The following is a 12,520-nucleotide window of genomic DNA, read 5'->3' as shown; positions in this document are numbered from 1 at the left end:
TTCTTATTGACCTCTACTTTAAGTTGGGGAGTATTTTTTCATTGATTTTGTTGAAAATATTTTCTAGGCCTTGGCAGAGAGAATCTTCTTTTTTCTCTATTCCTATTATTTTAAGGTTTTGTCTTTTTATGTTGTCTTGAATTTATTGCATGGTCTTTGTCAGGAATTTTTTTTAGATTTAACATTTTCTTTGACAGATACATCTATTTCTTCCATTGTATCATCCACACCTGAGATTCTTTCATCCATCTCTTGTAGCATATTCCTTATGCTTAGCTCTGTAGTTCTTGTTTTCTTCCCTAAGTTCTTTCTTTCCACAAATTCTTCTATTTGTGTTTTCCTTAATTTAAAAAAAAATGGAATGTTTCACAAATTTGGATCTCATTCTTGTGTATGGGCCTTACTAATATTCTCTCTATTGTTCCAATTTTAGTATATGTGCTCCTGAAGAGAGCACTACATATTTTTTGAAGTGGTCATTAATAAAATCACATGTCTGTGACTTGAGTTTCACACTCTCACAGATTCCATAATTATATATTAAATGCACAGATATGTTCTCAGTCGATGAATTATTTTCTGTGAAAATGCTCCCTGACCTAGACAAATCTTTGAACAAAAAGAATTTAATTGGGACATTGCTTATATTTTTACAGAGACCATCCATGATGTCACGTCAGCAAGCAGTCATCTTGTTTTAGTCCTTCCCAAAACTGAGAAATTCATAAGCAGCAGGAAGAGAAATGGAGACTGAAAATGACATAGAGAGAGCTAGAGAGACAGATTCAGAAATAGAGAGATGGAGACAATAGAAACAAAGATGTAAAGTGACAGAGACCTAGAGACAGAGACTCCATTCTCTCTGGTAACTTTCTTTGGCATATCAACCTCAAAGTACACTATCCTATAATATAAATCCAAAAGGAATTATATTTTTTAATATTTTTATTTTAAATTTTATTAATTACCCTTTATTCACTTTTACCCCCCAAAGCCCCCATTCCTTCTTATCCCACCTTCCCTCCCCATTCTCTACACATGACTCTCCCCAAGTCATTGATAGCAGAGGTCTTTCTCTCCCTCCTTCTGATCTGAGTCTCTTCTGATCTCTTCAGAAGTGGCTGCATTCTCTTTCCCTGTGGCCTGGCAAGGCTGCTCCCCCATCACATTGAGTTGATCAAAGAGCAGGCCAATCAGTTCATGTCAGAGGTAGTCCCTGTTACCCTTACTATGGAACCCACTTGGACACTGAACTGTGCAGAGGTTCTAGGTTATCTCCATGCATGGTACTTGGTTGTAGTATGAATCTCAGAAAAGACCGCTGTGCTCAGATTTTTTGTTTATGTTGCTCTTCTTGTGGAGCTCAGGTCCTCTCCAGATCTTGCTATTTCTCACTTCTTTTATTAGATACCATGCACTCTGCCCAACAGTTGGCCATAAGTGTCAGGGTCTGCTCTGATAGTCTTCAGGACACAGCCTTTCAGAGGCCCTCTTTGGCAGGCTCCTAAATGGTTCCCTTTTTTCCCCAGCAACTTCAAAGTTCTAAAGAACAGTACTGACAATCTCCTTTGGAAAAAATGTTGAATATTTACATAACGGAGTATTATTCAGCTAAGAAAATGACATCATGATATTTCCAGGCAAATGGATGGAGCTAGGAAAAATCATTTGGGGTCAAGCAAGTAAAATGCCTACAGAGACCCACAGTCTGATAATTGTGCAGTGAGAGAACTTAAAACACACAAGTCTAAATGGGATTTTCCTATGAAATTCTCCCTCACATCAGAGCTCTGAGAAGCCTTCAGGAGAGGAGGCAAGAAGAGTCATAAGTACAGGAATTGAGGACACAAGGAGAACAATGCCCTAAAAATCAGGCCAAAGAGGAAGATGATGTAGCCAGCCTTAATGAGACCTGATAAGGTAGGTTCAGAGAGAAGGCTGAGGAGGACCTCACCTATTTATTAAGGAAGTAGAGGAAGGGCCTAGGGGTAAGGTGGATGGGAGTAGAAGTAGAAGAGAGAGGGGGCAGCAGAGGGAATACAAGGTGAACAAATTATAATAAAAATACATAAGGCAAAATGTGATCAAGGTGATTTAGTATAGAGATATTCAGGACTGATGACTTCTTCTTGGGGGTAGTACCAAGGTACAGCAAGGACAAACTCAGTTTTCTGTAAGGGACATGGCATTGAGACTCTGATCATGTTCCAATTAGTATATTAACAACTCAAACTGAAACTGATGTATTTTAAAGAAAAAAAATTAGGGTAACACATGGTAGAAATTTGAACCTGGGAGCAATGGAAAAGGATTGTAAATTATATTATGTGAATTTCCCACATAAGCAATAAAAATAATATTTGAACAACTTTTATGATGACTTTTAACAAGGAGAAAAGATTCTGCTAAAAGAAGACACAGTTTGACTTTATTCATGTAATGAAGGCATGCTTTCCAGGAACTAATTATGTAGTAAAGTATCCTAGCCATGAATTAGTGACCCAGAACCATGATTCAGGGGTACTGAATAAACAGTCTTGGCACTAACACTATATGTTGAGATTTTTTTCTGAAGGACAAAAGCAGGAAACACAGTTATTCTTGTGTCCTAGGTATACAACATGGACATATTTCTCTATCATGAATGCCCAGTTTTAATTGTAAACCCCAGGAGCAGAAGTGTTTCTCCCTGACCACTGAGTAGGACACAAATGCTGATCCAGCCAGGTCATCCAAGGCAAGCCTGCTCAAAGAAGATGGCAACACTTGTGTAGGACAGCACCAGCTGTCAAATAGTTTATTGCCCCTCATTTCTCCTTTTACATACACAGATCATTCTCTGTTTCAGGCAAACCAGTCCCACCAATTGTCTGGTTTCCATCTCTTTTCTCGGCTCTTAGCAACTCAATAACACACAGAATGCTAGACCCTGCCAGCATCTACATCAATAAGAATATGAAGGTACATTTGGTGATTATATAAGTAACTGATCAGTTCAAAGTCACAAACTAGGAAATTTCAGATCCAAGACCACAGTAGGAGACCACCTTGTCTTTGGTTACATTCCCCTTAATCACACATCACTTTGAAGCTTCTCTACTAAGGAAGCTGTCCAATTAAATAAACATTAAAATTTTATTTCTCACTTCATATTGTCACAGAGGTAAACAGGAGTAAAGATGTGGGTCTGGATAAAGGGATGAGATAAAGGCTTGTAGAGTTTCAGAGGAAGAGTCACATATGCACAAGATCAGAAATACTGGACACTGAGGATAATGTGTTAACTCATCTCCATGGAAACGTCAAGATTGTCTTAAGTGCTGATTGGCTGAGAAGGAGAATGATTTCAGAAAAAGGTGAAAACCAGTAGACGTTTCAAGAGCCAGTTATTAAAAGTGCCAAATGGAGAACTTGCTTGAGGGAAAGACTCAGCAACCCTACATGCCTTATTCTGGGTAGTTGAAAGCACACAACCCTCAAATGACAGTTCCTGTGTCCAAGACTCTTAGTTCTGCAAAAGTGTCATATATTTCCTTCAAGTGGTCAGTAATAAAGTCCTGTGACTTTCCTTTTATCACACATTGCATTATTGTTTGTTAAATGCACTGATATATCATCAGTCACTGAATTACTTACTTGAAAATGCTCCCTGACCGAGGCAACTCTTTGAATAAAAAGGTAATATTCCAATTTTAGATGGACTACAATTTCTGTAACATTTTTAATTGGGGGGGGGACATCTGGGTGGTTTCCAATTTCTGGCTTTTACAAATAAAGCTGCTACAAACATGGTTGTGCAAATGTCCTTATTGTGTACTTGAGACTCTTTTGGATATATGCCTGGAGGTGGATGGCTGAATTTTGAAGAATCACTAGCCTTAGTTGTCTGAGATAGCACCCAAATTTCATTTTTCTACATGTAGACATACAGTTTTACCAGCACCATTTGTTGAAGATGCTATCTTTTTTCCATTGTATGGTTTTGGCATCTTGGTCAAAGATCAGTTGTCCATCACTGTGTGGGTTGATAACTGGGTCTTCTATTAGGTTCCATTGATCCACAATTCTGTTTCTATGTCAGTACCATGCAGTTTTATTACTGTTGCTCTTTAATACAGCTTGAGATCAGGGATAGAAATATCTCCAGAAGATCTGTTATTGTGGAGGATTGTTTTAGCAATTCTGGGATTCTTGTTTTGCCATATGAAGTTGTGAATTTTTCTTTCAAGATCTGTAAGACTTGTGTTGGAAATTTGATCGTAACTGCATTGAATCTGTAGATGCTTTTGGCAAGATGGCCATTTTTACAATGTAATCCTGCCAAGCCATGAGCATGGTAGATCTTTCCATCTTCTGATATCTTCTTTTAATTCTTTCTTCAGAGACTTGAAATTTTTCATACAAGTTTTTGACTTGCTTTTTTATAGTCATACCAAGTCACATTATGTTTTTGACAGAATACAATTACACATCAAAGATATTATTCACTATGACCAAGTAGGCTTCATCCCAGGTATGCAGGGGTGGTTTAATATGTGGAAATTCTTCAATATGATCCAACATATAAAAAAAGAAAGAAAAAAAAACACATTACAATCTCCTTATATACTGAAAAAGCATTTGGAGAAATCCAACATCCATTCATTTTTAAAGTATTAGAGAGATAAAGGATACAAGGCACATATCTAAATGTAGTAAAGGCAATGTACAACAAGCCTATAGCCAACATCAAACTAAACTGAGAGAAATCAGTAGTCCTCCTGTTTAAAAAAGATAAAAGGGCTGAGAAAAAGTTAGGGAAGCCAAAGGAATTAGGAGGCCATACCTCCTAATCATAACCATATATTTCCTTTCTGGGGACTCCACATGTAAATAGATGGGCTTTGAGGGGACATTGCAATTCAAATCACCAGCAAGTAGAAGAATATGGAGGAAATTCTAGGCTGAAAGAACATAGTTATCCTGAAAGTTTGTCATTCAATATAATGTTTAAATTCCCAGCAACTTCCAATGATGAAAGAACAGGACTGACAATCTCCTTTGGGAAAAACATAAAATATTTCCATAAAGGACTATGATTCAGCTAAGAAAATGACAACAAGATATTTTCAGGCAAATAGATTGAACCAGGAAAAACCTTCCTGGGTGAAATAACTGAAATACAGATAGATAAATATGGTGTGTTTTCAAATATTAGGAGGTCTCCTAACAGTGGGGGATTAAGTACCAATAGAACATCTATTTTGACTGAACCAGTCTTCCACTAGGGACATTTGATAGCAGTTAATTGAGTTGTTGGGCTGGGGTATCCAATGGAAACTGTCAAGCAAACCAGACTGTTGTTATTAAAATATGTTGTTTTCTGCACTCAACTGATAGATCAGTGCCATGTTTTCGATCCAAAAAGATATTTCCTTCTGTTCAAATGGGATTGCATACTGAGACCCACAGTCCAACATTATGCAGAGAGTGACCTTGCAAGGCTAAGCTCTAAATGTGATTTCCTTATGAAGATCTCCCTCCCCTCAGTTCTCTGATAAGCCTGCAGGAGGGGAGGCAGGAAGAGTGTCATAAGTAGAGGGAATTGAGGACTCAAGGAGTTCAATGCCCTGAAAATCAGGCCTCAGATGAAGATGATGCAGAGAGCCTTGATGAGACCTGATAAATTAGGGTCATATAGAAAGGGAGGACCTTGTCTATAAGAGAAGTAAAAATGAGCATAAATATAGAGGAAGGAGAGGGTGTGTGATTGGAAAGAGTAGAGGGAAGTGGTAGCAGAGGGGATACAAATTGAAACAATCCAAATGAATAAATACATAAGAAAAAGTGTGATCAAGGTGATAAATTATAAAGCTCTTAAGAACTGAGGGTTTCTTCATGAGATTGTGTCAATGTGCAGCAATGATGAACTCAGTTTTGTTTAAGGGATTTGGCACTGAGATTCTGATCATGTTCCTATGTGTATATGAACAACACTTACTTCAATTTATGTATTTAAAAAAATAGTGTGACACATAGGTAGGAATTTGAACTTGGGAGCAATGGAAAAGGAGTGTAATATATGTAATATGAAATTCCCAGATAATCAATAAAAATAATATATTGACAAGTTTTACAGTGATACAAATTCCTCTCTCTGGAAGGCCCAGGTATAACCTTTAAACCCTAGGATAAGGCGGATTCCTCCCTGACCACTAAATGGGACATATCTGCCATCCATCTTGGTCAACCAAGGCAACCCTGCCCATAAAGGGTTGGCAACACTAGTATGTAACAGAACCAACTATCAAATACTTTATTGCCCCTCTATTATCTTTTTCCATACACTGATCTATCTCTGTTTCAGCCAAACCACTCTCAGCCAAACCACTCTCAGGAATTGTCTGATTTGCGTCTCTTTTCCCTGCTCTTAAAGACTCAATACCACAGGGTACCCTAGACCCTGCCAACATCTTGTATCCATAAGACTGTGAAGGTACATTTAGTGAGTATGGGAGTAACTGCTCAGTTCAAAGTCACAACCTAGGAATTTCTTGATCCAAGACCACAGTAGAGGACCATATTGTCACGCTATATAGCTCTTTAATTCCACATCACGTTGAAGCTTCCCTATTTAGGAAGCTGTCCATTTCAATAAACATTAAAGTTTCATTTCCTATATGACATTGTCAAAAACATAAACAGGAGTAAAAGTGTGTGATGTGGATAAAGGCTTGCTGGGTTTCAAAAGAAAAAGTCACTTGTGCACAAGATCAAAGAAACTGCACACTCAGTAAAGATTGTTTACTCCTCTCCATGGAAACCTCAGGATTCTCTTAGGTGCTCATTCATTAAGAGGGAGAATGATGTCAAGAACCAGGTGAAAGCCAGTAAGAGTTTCAGAAGCCATTTATTAAAAGGGCCAAGTGGACAAGAAACTTGAGAGAAAGGCTGAGCAGCCCTGCATGCCTCAATCTTGGCAGCTGAAAGCTCACAAACCAGAGATGTCAGTTCCAGCATCCACGTGTCATATATTTCTTTTAAGTGATCATTAACAGAGTCACGTGTCTTTAACATGTGACTTTCATATCATCACAGATTCCATTACTCTTTATTAAATGCATAGATATGTCCACAGTCAGTGAATTACTTACTGTAAAAATGCTCCCTGAGCAAGGCAATTTTTTGAACAAAAAGAGTATAATTGGACCCTTGCTTATATGTTCAAAGAGACCATCAAGGATATTGCATCAGCAAGCACACATCTTATTGTAGTACTTCTGTAAAACTAAGAGATTTTCATGCTGAGCCACAAGCAGCAGGCAGAGAGAGGGAGACAATGAGAGACAAAGATAGAATAAGCTAGACAGATACAGAAATAGAGAGACTGAGACCGAAAGAAACAGAGATATAAAGTGACAGAGACTAAGAGACAGAGAACGCATTCTGTCTGGTCACTTTCATTGGAGGGACTTCTAGGGTAAAAGTACATAGTTTGTTATTTAATACAATGATTAAAATTCAAACAACTTCTAAGTTAAAAAGAACAGGATTGATGATCTCCTATGGAGAAAATGTAGAATATTTCAATAAAGGAGTATTATTCAGCTAAGAAAATGACATCATGTATTTTTCAGGCAAATAGATGGAACAAGGAAAAATTCTCCTGGGTAAAGTAACTAAAATGCAGAAAGACAAACATGGTACATATTCACTTATTAGGAGGTCACCTAATAGTCAGGGATAAAGTTCCAATAGTCCATCTATTGTGAACAAACCAGACTTAAGCTAGGGTTATTGGTTGGCAGTTAATTGAGTTGTCAAGACAGAGTATCTTATGGCATTTTTCAAGCTGTCACAATTAAAATATGTTGTTCTTTGCCCTCAACTAATAGATCAGTCCCATGTTCTTGTATGCACAGAGATAGTTCCTTCTGCATTAAATTGGATTGCATACAGAGACCCACAGTCTGATATTATGTAAAAAGATACCTTAAAACTCCCAACTCTAAATGGGATTTTCCTATGAAATTCTCCCTCACCTCAAAGCTCTGAGAAACCTCCATGAGAAGGTGCAGGAAGAGTGTCATAACTAGAGGCAATTGAGGATACAAGAAGAAAGATGTCCTGAGAATCAGAACACAAAAGATAATGCAGCTAAACTTGATGAGATCTGATAGACTAGGATCAGATAGAAGGTGGAAGAGTACTACAGTAAGATGACTTGACATTTATATTGTGTCTATAAATTATGAGCAAGGTCCCAATTAAGTGCTTTTTATTCAAAAAGTTGCATTTGTCAGGGAGTATTTTCACAGTTATTAATTCACTGACTTAGGACATATCTGTGCGCTTTACAAATAGTAATGGAATCTGTGACAATGTGAAACTCACATGTCAAGGACACGGGACTTTATTAATGACAACTTGAAAGAAATATGTGACACTTTTCATGAACTAAGAGTCTTGGATACAGGAACTGTAATTTCTGGGTTGTGTGTTTTCAGCTGCCCAGATTGCGACATATAGGGCTACTAAAGTAGGCTGGCCACTTGGCCCTTTTAATAACTAGATAGTGAAAATCTTACAGGCTTTCACCTGTTTCATGACATCAATCTCACTCTAAGCCAATCAGCAACTGAGAGAATATTGAGTTTTCCATGAAGATGATTAAACAAACTTTTCTCAGTGTCCAGTATCTCTGATCCTGTGTACATGCGAATTTTTCTTTGAAACTGAACAAGCCTTTATATCATTCCTTTATCCAGGAGCCTCACCTTTACTCCTGTTTACCTCTATGAAAATGCCAGATAGGAAGTGAAAGTTTAATTATACTTTATTTAAATGGACAGCTCCCTAAGTAGGGAAGCTTCAAAGTGATGTGGGATTAAGGGGATTGTGCCGAATGACAAAGTAGTCTCCTACTGTGGTATTGGATCTGAAATTTCCTACATTGTGACTTTGAACTGAGCAGTTACTCCCGTACTCACTAAACGGACCTTCACATTTTTATTGATATAGTAGGCTGGTGGAATTTAGGGTTCCCTGAGGTATTGATTCTTTAAGAACAGATAAAAGAGAAGGAAATCAGATAATTTCTTGGACTGGTTTGGCTGAAAAAGAGAAAGATTGGTGACTATTAAAGGAAGAATGAAGGGCAAGATATTAAAAGACAGCTGGTGATATTCCACACTAATTTTGGCAACCCTCTATTTGCATGGTTGCCTTGGCTGACGTGGCTGGATGGGCAGCTGTATCCTAATCAGTGATTAGTGAATATGTTTCCTAGTCCTGGGGTTTACGGTTAAAATTGGGCCATCAGGACAGAGACAGGATCAGTGTTATATGTCTAGGGTACAAGAGCATCTGTATTACATGCTGTGATCCTCCAGAATACCTTCTAAAGGTAGTGTTAATGCAAGTACTGCTTGTTCAGAGGTGCCACCTGAGTTCATAGGGTCTGACATAGCTGGATAACCACTATTTCATGGCAAGGATTCTCTACTACATAATGAGTTCCTGGAAAGAACTAAGTCAAATCCTGCCCTCCTTTAGTGGAATCCATATTAAAAGTCATTTTGAAAGTTTTCAACATATTATTTTTATTGATCATGTGGGAATTTCATATTACATATATTATACTCCCTTTCAATTGCTTCCAAGTTCAAATTCCTAACTATGTGTCACACATTTTTTTTAATACATCAGTTGAAGTAATTGTTGTTCATATACTCATTGGAATAAGATCATAGTCTTAGGGCCAAGTACCTTAAAGAAAACTGAGTTCATCATTGCTGCTGCACACTGGCATCATCCCAAGAAGAAGCCATAACTCCCAAATGAGCATGATACTTTATCTCTTTGATCACACTCTTTCTTACATATTTATTTATTAGGATTGGTTCACTTTGTATCCCCTCTGCTACACCCTTCCTCTTCTCCTTCCATGCCACCCACCACATCACTTTATCCCTATGCCCTTTTTATAGTTCCCTGATAGGCAAGGTCCTCCTCACCCTTCTGACTCCAGAATTTCAGGTCTCATCAAGGCTCTCTGCATTGTTTTCCTCTGAGGGCTGATTTTCAGAGTATTGTTCTTCTTGTGTCCTCATTTCTCTCTACTTATGACACTCTTCCTGGCTCCTCTCCTACAGGCTTATCAGAGAACTGAGGGGAGGGATAATTTCATAGGGACATCCCATTTAGAGCTTAGTATTGTAAGGTCTCTGTCTGCATAATGTCAGAATGTGGGTCTCTGTATGAAAACACATTTGATGCAGAAGGAAGTATCTTTGTGGATCCAATAACATGGCAATGATCAATCAGTTCAAAGTAGAGAGCAGGATATTTTAATAACAACAGTTTGGGTGGCTTGAAAATTTTTGTATGATGCCTTGGCCAAACAGCACATTTCACTGCCACTGAATCCCACAGTAGAAGACTGTTTTGATCAAAATTAGATGGCCTATTCAAACTATATTCCTCACTAATTAGAAGACCTTCTAATAGGTGAATACATACCATATTTGTCTTTCTGAATTTTAGTTACTTTACCCAGGAAGATTTTTTTCCTGGTTCTATATATTTGCCTGAAATATCATTATGTCATTTTCTTAGCAAATAGTCCACTACGTAAATATTCCATATTTTCCCCAAAGGAGATTGTCAGTCCTGTTCTTTAGAACTTGGAATTTGCTGGGACTTTAATCATTGTATGAAATGACAAACTATCAGGATAACTATATTCTTTTAGCCTAGAAGTCCCTCCATCTTCTCCTACTTCCTGGTGATTTGAATTGCAATTTTTCCTTAAAGCTCATCTATTTACCTGTCAAGTCCTCATTGAGAAAATGTCTGGGAGGTGTGAGGAGGTATGGCCTTGTTAGATAATATAATTCCTATTGGAGTTATATTGTAGAAGGGTGTGCTTTGAGATTGATATTCCAATGAATGTGACCAGACATAATGGTTCTCTGTCTTTCTGTCTCTGTCACATTATATCTTTGTTTCTGTAGGTTTGGTCTCTGTATTTCTGAATCTGTCTTTCCAGCTCTTTCTTTCTCTGTCTCACTCAGTATCCCTCTCTCTGCCTGCTTCAGTATGTCCAGTATGAAAAATTCTTAGATCTACTGAAGGACTACAACAATTTTCTGCTTCCTGATGTGACATTCTGGATAGTCTCTGTAAAAATATTAGCAAGGTCACAATTCAATGCTTTTCTTCAAAAATTTGTCTTGGTCAGAGAGCGTTTTCCCAGTAAGTAATTCACTGACTGAGAATATACCTGTGCCTTTAATAAATAATATTGGAATTTGTGATAATATGAAAGTCACATGTCAAGGACACCGGACTTTAGTAATGACTACTTGAAAGAAATATGTGACAGATTAACTGAACTAAGAGTCTTGGACACAGGAACTGTCATCCTCTGTGTTGTGTGCTTTCAGCTGCCCAGATTGAGGCATGTAGGGCTGCTCAGCCTTTCACTCAAGCAGGCTGTCCACATGGCCATTTAAATAACTGGCTCCTGAAACTCTTACTGGCTTTCACCTGATTCATTGCATCATTCTCCCTCTCAGGCAATCAACACATAACAATTGTGAGATCATAATAGCATTAGGATGTCACCATGAATTTTCAAGTCATGATGTCATTGTGATGTCATAAAGTATTGTGATGTTATCATAGCAACGGATGTCCTAATATCATTGTGAAGTCTTACTGTTGTGAAGTCATAATAGCTATTTAATTTCAAAATTTCATTGTGACATCATAAAACAATCATGTCTAAGTATCATTGCATAGTCATAATAGCATTGTGATATCATATTAACACTGTGAAATCATAATATCATTGAGATGTCATATATATTATGACATATTATAATGTCATAATAGCATTGTGATGTCAAGATACCTTTGTAATGTCATAATAGTATTGTGAATTCCTATTTTTGTGATGTGGTGATAGCATTGAGATATCATAAGAGTATTGTGAAGTCATGGGACCACTGTAAAGTCATAGTACCATTGAGATGTCTTAATATCATTGGAAAGTCATACTGTTATGAAATCATAATAGCATTATAATGTCATAAGTCCATTGTGATATATAACACAATCATGTTGTAAGAGTACTGTGATGTCATCAAGCATTGTTATGTCATAATAGAATTGTGATGTCCCTAAACCACTGGATTCTCATAACATTGTAATGTTATAATAGTATTGTGATGTCATAATACTTTGTGATGTTTTAAATAGCATTTTTATTTCATATCATTATATTGTCATAATAGCATTGAGATATAATAGCATTATGATGTCATAATAGAATTGTGATATCATATTATCTGATGTCATAAAAGTATTTAGATGTCACACCATTGTCCTGTCATAATTTATTTTTGAAGTCATAATAGGATTGTGATGACATAATAGAATTGTGATATCATAATAGCATTGTGATGTCATAAACATATTGGCTCCTGAAACTCTTACTGGCTTTCACCTGATTCATTGCATCATTCTCCCTCTCAGG

At 37.2% G+C, this 12,520-nt stretch overlaps 1 non-coding gene across 1 annotated transcript; it reads right to left on the bottom strand.

Moving 5' to 3' along the window:
• Positions 1 to 350: 350 nt before the first annotated feature.
• Positions 351 to 457, bottom strand: LOC132651928 (U6 spliceosomal RNA). The gene has a single exon (XR_009589453.1). It is a non-coding gene; the product is annotated as a U6 spliceosomal RNA (small nuclear RNA).
• Positions 458 to 12,520: the final 12,063 nt, after the last annotated feature.

The sequence above is a fragment of the Meriones unguiculatus genome, assembly GCF_030254825.1.
Source record: "Meriones unguiculatus strain TT.TT164.6M chromosome Y unlocalized genomic scaffold, Bangor_MerUng_6.1 ChrY_unordered_Scaffold_42, whole genome shotgun sequence".
In the NCBI taxonomy this organism is placed as follows: domain Eukaryota; kingdom Metazoa; phylum Chordata; class Mammalia; order Rodentia; family Muridae; genus Meriones; species Meriones unguiculatus.
This window is presented reverse-complemented; position numbering and strand designations above follow the sequence as displayed.